This window comes from Macadamia integrifolia, chromosome 6, assembly GCF_013358625.1.
Source record: "Macadamia integrifolia cultivar HAES 741 chromosome 6, SCU_Mint_v3, whole genome shotgun sequence".
NCBI lineage: Eukaryota > Viridiplantae > Streptophyta > Magnoliopsida > Proteales > Proteaceae > Macadamia > Macadamia integrifolia.
The window spans coordinates 13268751-13276112 of record NC_056562.1 but is presented as its reverse complement, the minus strand read 5'-3'; positions in this window follow the sequence as shown (position 1 = coordinate 13276112).

The following is a 7362-nucleotide window of genomic DNA, read 5'->3' as shown; positions in this document are numbered from 1 at the left end:
GATGAACATGATTTACCAAGTTGATAGGCGTTGTAGAGAGTGTGAAGACGAGACGAGAGGAAGGGAAGGTTATTCTGATAAATAATGCAGCAAACCAGTTGTTCATGAGAATGATCGAGATGGGAGTGGCAACCATCTAGAGTAGTTATTCCAGTAATACTGGTAGTGGGTGGAGAAAGAGATGGAGACTTCAAGGTGTAGAGTCCACCTCTACTCAAACCGAAGAGAAGGGTTGTTTTGGTACCCTGATCCTTCACAACAAAATGAGAGGGGTGAAACTCAAAAAACACACCATTATCTTTAGCAAAATTATGAATAGAGAGAAGGGGTTTTGTGATAAAAGGGACGTGAAGAACATTATTTAAAGAAAGAGGATGAGTACGAGATAAAACACTAGAGGAGCCAACATGGGAGATTGAGAGACCCTTACCGTTGCCAACCTGGAGAGTGTCATTACTTGAGTAACCATCATAGGTGGATAGTGAATTCAAGTCAAGGGTGACGTGATGAGTCACCCCAGTGTCTGGATACCAGGTCAGAGCAGCCGAAGGTTAGGGAGTGGGAGGGTTGTAGGCAGGGGTAGGGAGACGGCCAGGTTGTGCATAGTGGGTGGTGGGAGGGTAGTTGATAGAGTTGGGATAGGCGGTGGTGTAGGGTTGATTATAGGTTTGAGGGTAGTAGTAGCAAGTATTGGCGTTGTGGTTGGTTTGCTGGCAAATAGTGTAATAAAAGAGTCCAGAGGATTGGGAAGTCTGGCGACTACGACCACGTCCAAACCTGCCATGCGCCCATGACCCCTATTAGACTCACAGCTTGAGGATTGAGAGCCAGAGTCGTTTGGGGAAGGAGAGGACCGTTGGGCAGTGTTGGCTTTAGGAGAAGATGTATTGGTATCAACAGCTTCAATGACTGATAGTTTGGAGAAGGCACGAAGACTTTCATGACTGAGAAGAAGTGCATGCAATTCAGTGTAAGTAGGGATGGTCTCACGCGCAAGTACAGAAGGAACAATGCTCTGGAGATCTTTACGAAGCGAGCGCAACACATGGATGTTGAAGTTGGCCTGCTTGAGAGGCTCTCCTGCGACTGCCAGTTCATCAGAAAGTAGATTGGCAAGCTGGAGGAGAAGAGTAACAGATTTATCAGGTTTCTGGAAAAGATTCTAAAGATTGACCTAGATGTCACAACTAGTGTCTTTGTCTAAGATCAGAGGAACAACATCCTCAGATAGGGAAGCAACAAGAAGGCTGATGAACTGTGCATCCTGTTGGTGCCAAGTTTGAGCCTTTAAAGTGTCTGTGGGACAGGGACTGGAGCCATCAACATATCCAAAGAGACGTTGAGACGTTGGCCTTGGAGAAAAGGGACTTACTGTTTCTTCTAAAGAAGAAAGTTGGTGGGAGAAAGTTTTATGGAAAGATAGTGGTGAGGGGAAGAGAAGGTTGAAAGAGAGGGAGCAGCAGCGGTTGTGGTAGGCATTAGCTCATGTGGGTTGGGGATAGCACCGGTAGAGGGAGTTTCTTTAATGGCCATAGAGTGATGAGCGACTAGGGCAAAAGAGAGAAGGGAGAAGAACTCAGTGGAACGTTGACTGCTCTGATACCATGAAAACAGTTGTGTATCTTATTGATTTAACCTCTAATCATAGAGGATATATATAAGCATTACATGAGAAACCCTAGCCGATCAGGGTTGAATGAAAAAAGAATATTACATGTGTGGCAATGGAATATTACATGTGATATAAATGGTAGGAGAACCAAATCATATATAGACTTCCTATATCAGCGAAGATTCTATATATGCTATTAATTATAAAATGAAATATTTACCTCTACTTTGAATGATAATCATTTTTGTGTTTATAAGGGTATTCAAAGAATTTTAAAATATGTTACAATTTCAAATGCAACCTAGTCTGTTACATTCAGACATACCATTTTAAATCCTCACCCACCAACCCACCCATGACCCATCCTCCTCCCTTTCCGGTTCACAGGCACATAAGTTTCGGAACTTAGATTCTCAGGTTGGTCCATTACATCTGCCCCACCTTTCAATCACATTTTTCTTCCCCCATTGTAGTCACAGTTTTCTTCTCCTTTCGAACATCACTTGATTCTTATGATTATTTTCTTCACGTTAGACTGTTGTTTTCTCCTCTTATTTCTTTTTTCTCATCTGAAGTTTGAAGTAAAAAAAAGGAAAAGAATAGCAACTATACAACTTAGGAAGAGAAAAGAAAGAAAGAAGAGGACATAAATGGCTGAAAATTGTTATTGTGTGTGGCATAATAAAACTTTTACTGAGAATGGCATGAGGCATCATAATAGGATATGTCATAAGAGATTGGAATTTGAATGCCCAACATGTCGAAGTGTGTTTGCCACGAATTCTGAAATGCAGGCGCATGAAACAAACGACCATGGTTTGACTATAACTCATCTCTATTTCAGACTTGTATATATTTTGAAAATACCAACTATATAGCAACTAGATGGAATTCTATTGTCATTTCCTTCATGTTATTAGGAATAGGAAAAGAAGAAAAAAAGAAGATTGTCATTTCCTTCATTGTTATTATTCATGTTTTGTGAGTTCTCCACACATTGCCCATGAATAGGAAAACCTTGGAATCCTAAGAAATTTCAATCAAAACCCACACCCTCTGACAATTAGTGAATATAAAAAGCCGCATCCTTGTTTTGAGACATTGGGTAACCAAATAAGAGAGAACTTACATAATATTAACTAGAAAAAAGAAAGGGAATAAGAGGTACGGAAACATTATATGGTCGACATTTATATTCTATTATACATTTAGGCGCATCACTCATTATCTGCCAATTAAAAGATTATTTTTGCGCCAAACAAATTAGAAGATCGTTTAACAACCTTCGACCTTTTTTGTTCCGATAGAGTTTAAACATATTAGGAGGGAAATGAATAAACCTGCTGTTATATGGCTTCATTCACAATGAGTATCGATATAAGTTTACTTCCCAAAGAGTTTCCATGATCTGAAAGGTGTGACTACAGATGATGCTAATTTTAAGATTTATTGCTGCATATAATCTGTTGATTTTATATTTTCAGATTGTTTAGTAGGGCCTGTCTTGCTTGACTTTTGGGGCCAATCTCCCTTCTTTTAGGTTTGTCTAAATAGAGAGTCTGGCTGCCATTTTCTGTATTTTATTTTCTTTCTTACTTTTATTTGTAATATATATTTACCTATCAATATATATATATATATATATATAACTATCGTAACTATTTAATGTTTATTTATATATTCTAAAAAAATAATTCTTTTTGTGCTCAATAGCTCCACCTGATGCTGCACCTCAACAAGGCGGCAATGCAGTTCAACCCCCAGGGGTCAATGAAAATGGTAAATAATATTAATGAACAAAGCAAATTCAACAACTATTAAAGTTTATTTATATATTCTAAAATAACAAGCTATTTCTTTTTGTGCTCAATAGCTCCACCTAATGCTGCACCTCAACAAGAAGGCAATGCAGTTCAACCCCAGGGGTTGATGAAAATGGCAAATAGTATTAATATGCAAAGAAAATTCTCTTGTGATTCAATAGCTCCACCTAATGTTGCAGCTTAACATGGAGTAGGCAATGCAGTTTAACCTGTAGGGGTTGACGAAAATGGTAAATGGTTTTAATGTGCAAAGAGAATTCAAGGGTGTTATTAACCATGTGTATAGTTTTTAATTGCCTTTGTTTTGTGTTGTCAACTACAGACTACGTGCCCTCTCCTTGAGGAATGATTATGATGAGGCCAAAGAAAAAGGGGGATGTTGCCGTGGATACTGCTTTCTTATAATAGAATTTAGTGCAATTGTTACCTAGTATGACTACTCTTGTTAGACATGGGATAATGAATACTTATGTAACGGTTTAAGATTTTAGACGTAGTAAGCATTTGTGGGTAATTTGGATTTAGTTTAATTCTCTTAAACATCATCATACTTATTCCTGTTAACTGATATTATAATATTACTGAAACTCACTTATTCTATAATGTTGTGTTTAAATATGGTCTTAGTTTTATTTTTCCTTGATATTTCCTTCTCATTATATTACTTTTATGTCTCCAGCTACCGATGTGTGGTAGTTTCTATGGAAAAATTTTTAGTGGCCATTGTAATTAAAAGTTGTGAATATTATGTTGAGGAGGTAATTAACATGATTAACGTGATAGGAATGGCAATCAACCGTGGGAATTAAAATGATACTTCTTGATCATATGGCTCTTGCACCAATATGGGGCCAATGAGAGTGCATAAAGACATCAACAATAATGTGATTTTTTTATTGCACAAGGGTGAGATGGTAATTCCTGCACCCTACCTGGGTACAGGAGCCACGTGACTGCACAACTATCTTTTTCCCTAACAATAATAAGCCTATGATCCAAAAATAACAACAATGAAAGTAAGAATATGTATATAACCATGAGGACTAGGCTAAGTTCCTTATTCATGGTATAAACACATCAAACCATTACTCTCTCTCTCTCTCTCTCTCTCTCTCTCTCTCTCTCTCTCTCTCTCTCTCTCTCGTATGAGATGATTGTAAGAAGATTATTATTTTTTTAGGTGAGAAAACTCTATTGGACTAGTGCATGCCAATGGGGGTGCACAAAAAAAAATCAGAGCATATAGATTGGGGTTCTTTCTTTTTCGTGTCCCCATCAATCTAGGCGTTTCTTTTTCCCTATTTTATTTTATTTTTTATTTTTATTTTCAATGATTTTTCATTTAACCACAATTTGAGTGGCCAAATCTAGAACCTAGCCACGATTTGGTTCAACTTCCAATACGGTTTTAAGATTACAATAAAGACTACAACAGGATCAAAATTGACAATTCTGACACTTTCAAGGTCCAAATTGGCCTCTCCTCAGGCTACCGGTTAGACACGTGACCTGTGGACTGTGAAGTTGTTGAACTGTCAAATTTGGCCGTTCTAACCGTTCTGACACTTTTTTGGAGAAATCTTGTGAGAACCCCAAGATACTTTAACACATGTTAACGATCATTTATTCTTTTAAATGTGACAGAAATTATCACAATTCGGTGAGGCTTAACGGGTTTGAATCGAGCATCTAACTTGAGAAATATCACTCTCCTAGTTGATAGACAAGATGAGTGGTGCTCTGACTTTTCTTTCGAGTATTTTAACTTTATAGAACTATATGTATGCCATAAAAAAAACTTTTAGTTAATTCAATTACTTGTATGATATTTTTAAACTGTATATATGATTTTGATTGTGTCAGGGGATCTAGTGTGGCCAAGGTGGATTCTGGTACTGTGATCGCCCTGTGGATGATTGTATCATGCATTGGGTGCGTATTAGAGTTAGTTATGGCTAAGCATGCACAGCATGACCGATGATAATTCCGGTACTGCATATCCCATTTTAAACTGTATATATGCTAGATATGCTTGGACATGGGTGCAATGTGGTCGATGCTGATTCTAATATGGTATTCCATACTACTTGTATCTTTGTGGAAGACATGTAGTAAATTGTAGTGAGTTTTCCCTTACCAATAGGGAGTAAGGTGTTAGATAAATCAATTATACAAATCCACGAGACCCCACTAGTTCTCTCTCTCTCTCTCTCTCTCTCTCTCTCTCTCTCTCTCTCTCTCTCTCTCTCTCTCTCTCTCTCTCTCTCTCTCTCTCTCTCTGTGACAATACCAAAATGCATTGTGTGTCGACTTAGAAAATTTTAAGAGTGGCTCTCTAATAGGTTTGTTACCATTATAATTGATATGAGAAGCTTAGTTACCATTATGGTTGATATGAGATAGGCAAGATAGAAAATAAAAAAATGCAGAATATAGAAATTGAAGGTTAGATTATAATCAATGGAAAAGATCAACCCAAGAGGAGTACACTGCTACGATATCTTCGTCCCTAATACATAACTAAAGACATCCGAAAAATAGTTTTACATGGAAATACTCACCAAGTGGTAATGCTTTGTTTCGATTGTTTAGGAGTTCTAACTTCTATAAATTCAGTTTGAGTTGTAATAGGTTCAGATAGATTAACTGGAACTACCATGTTTCTCTTTTCTAAAATATATATATATATACTAGTAAGAAATACACGTGCAAATGCACGTGGGAACATAAATGAGTAATATTAATTCAAAGTTTCATCTGTTCTCTTATGTTGAGAGAGAGAGAGAGAGAGAGAGATTGTCCATTTAAATTTTTAAAGATAAAGAGATAATGCAATATGATGAGCACATTTATGTGTGAAATCTAGGGTAGTAAAACATGCATTTTACATATTTAGAATGGAGCTACCTTGGGTTTTACTCTCTTTTTGTAGGTTTTATATTTTCAAGGTCTTAAGGACTATCGGGCGCTATATCTTTCAATTTTACACGTAAAGAGGTCCTATTTCTTTTCATTGTTGCGAAGAGGACGAAATTCTGAGCAAGATGGACGTGTTCAATTAAAAGTACATGTTCGTTTGGTCACCTGTACAAATGATTATTCTTTTAGGCCAGAAAAAGAATAATGGATCAGGACTGAACTGAGATGCAGAACCAACCCGTTTGCAATTGTCCCAGAGGTACAAGGAATACTCCAAATGCCAACAAGGATCGATGGACCATATCCTTAAGTGATTAAAGATTTGTTTTTGGTAACAACAACTACCTAGTGTAGTTGGTGAGCTATGGTGTACAAAATTCCCTTGCTCACCAAGAGGTCTCAAGTTTGAATCTTATGGTTGTTTTTTTTTAGAGAATTTTGTTGAATATTTTCTGTTTTTCACTCACTTAAAGCACTAAGGGCATGGAGAGGATTTCCACATCAAATTATAAGCAAGCAAAATCGTGGAAGGGTTCTTGTGCAAGAAGAGAAGAAAAAAAAGGGAAAGAAAAAAAAATAGGAGAAATAAAGATTGTCCAAATCTTCTCTCTCCTCCACATCATCACCCACCAAAAGATTGTCCAAATCACATAAAGCAAGAAGAAAATCGTCCCTTGGAGGGAGAAAAAGAAAAAAAAAATTAGAAAAAAAAAAAGGAAATAAAATAAGCAAACAAATTATATGAAAATTCTCAAAGTTTATTTCTCTCTTCTCTCTCCTCCACCTTAGCACTTTTGGTCTCAAAAGATCTTACAATCAATTGTGGGTTTCTCTCTTTTAGGAAAGAGAAAATTGTTACCCTACCTCCCCATTCCCTATAAATACAACTCATGTAAGAGGAGGGGAGACAATTCATTCTTTTTCTAGTTTTTTTGTTTAGTTGCTCTCTCTTTCTCTTGCTCTCTCGTTAGTTTTAGTTCTTCTTTATCTTTTCTTTAATCACTTTGG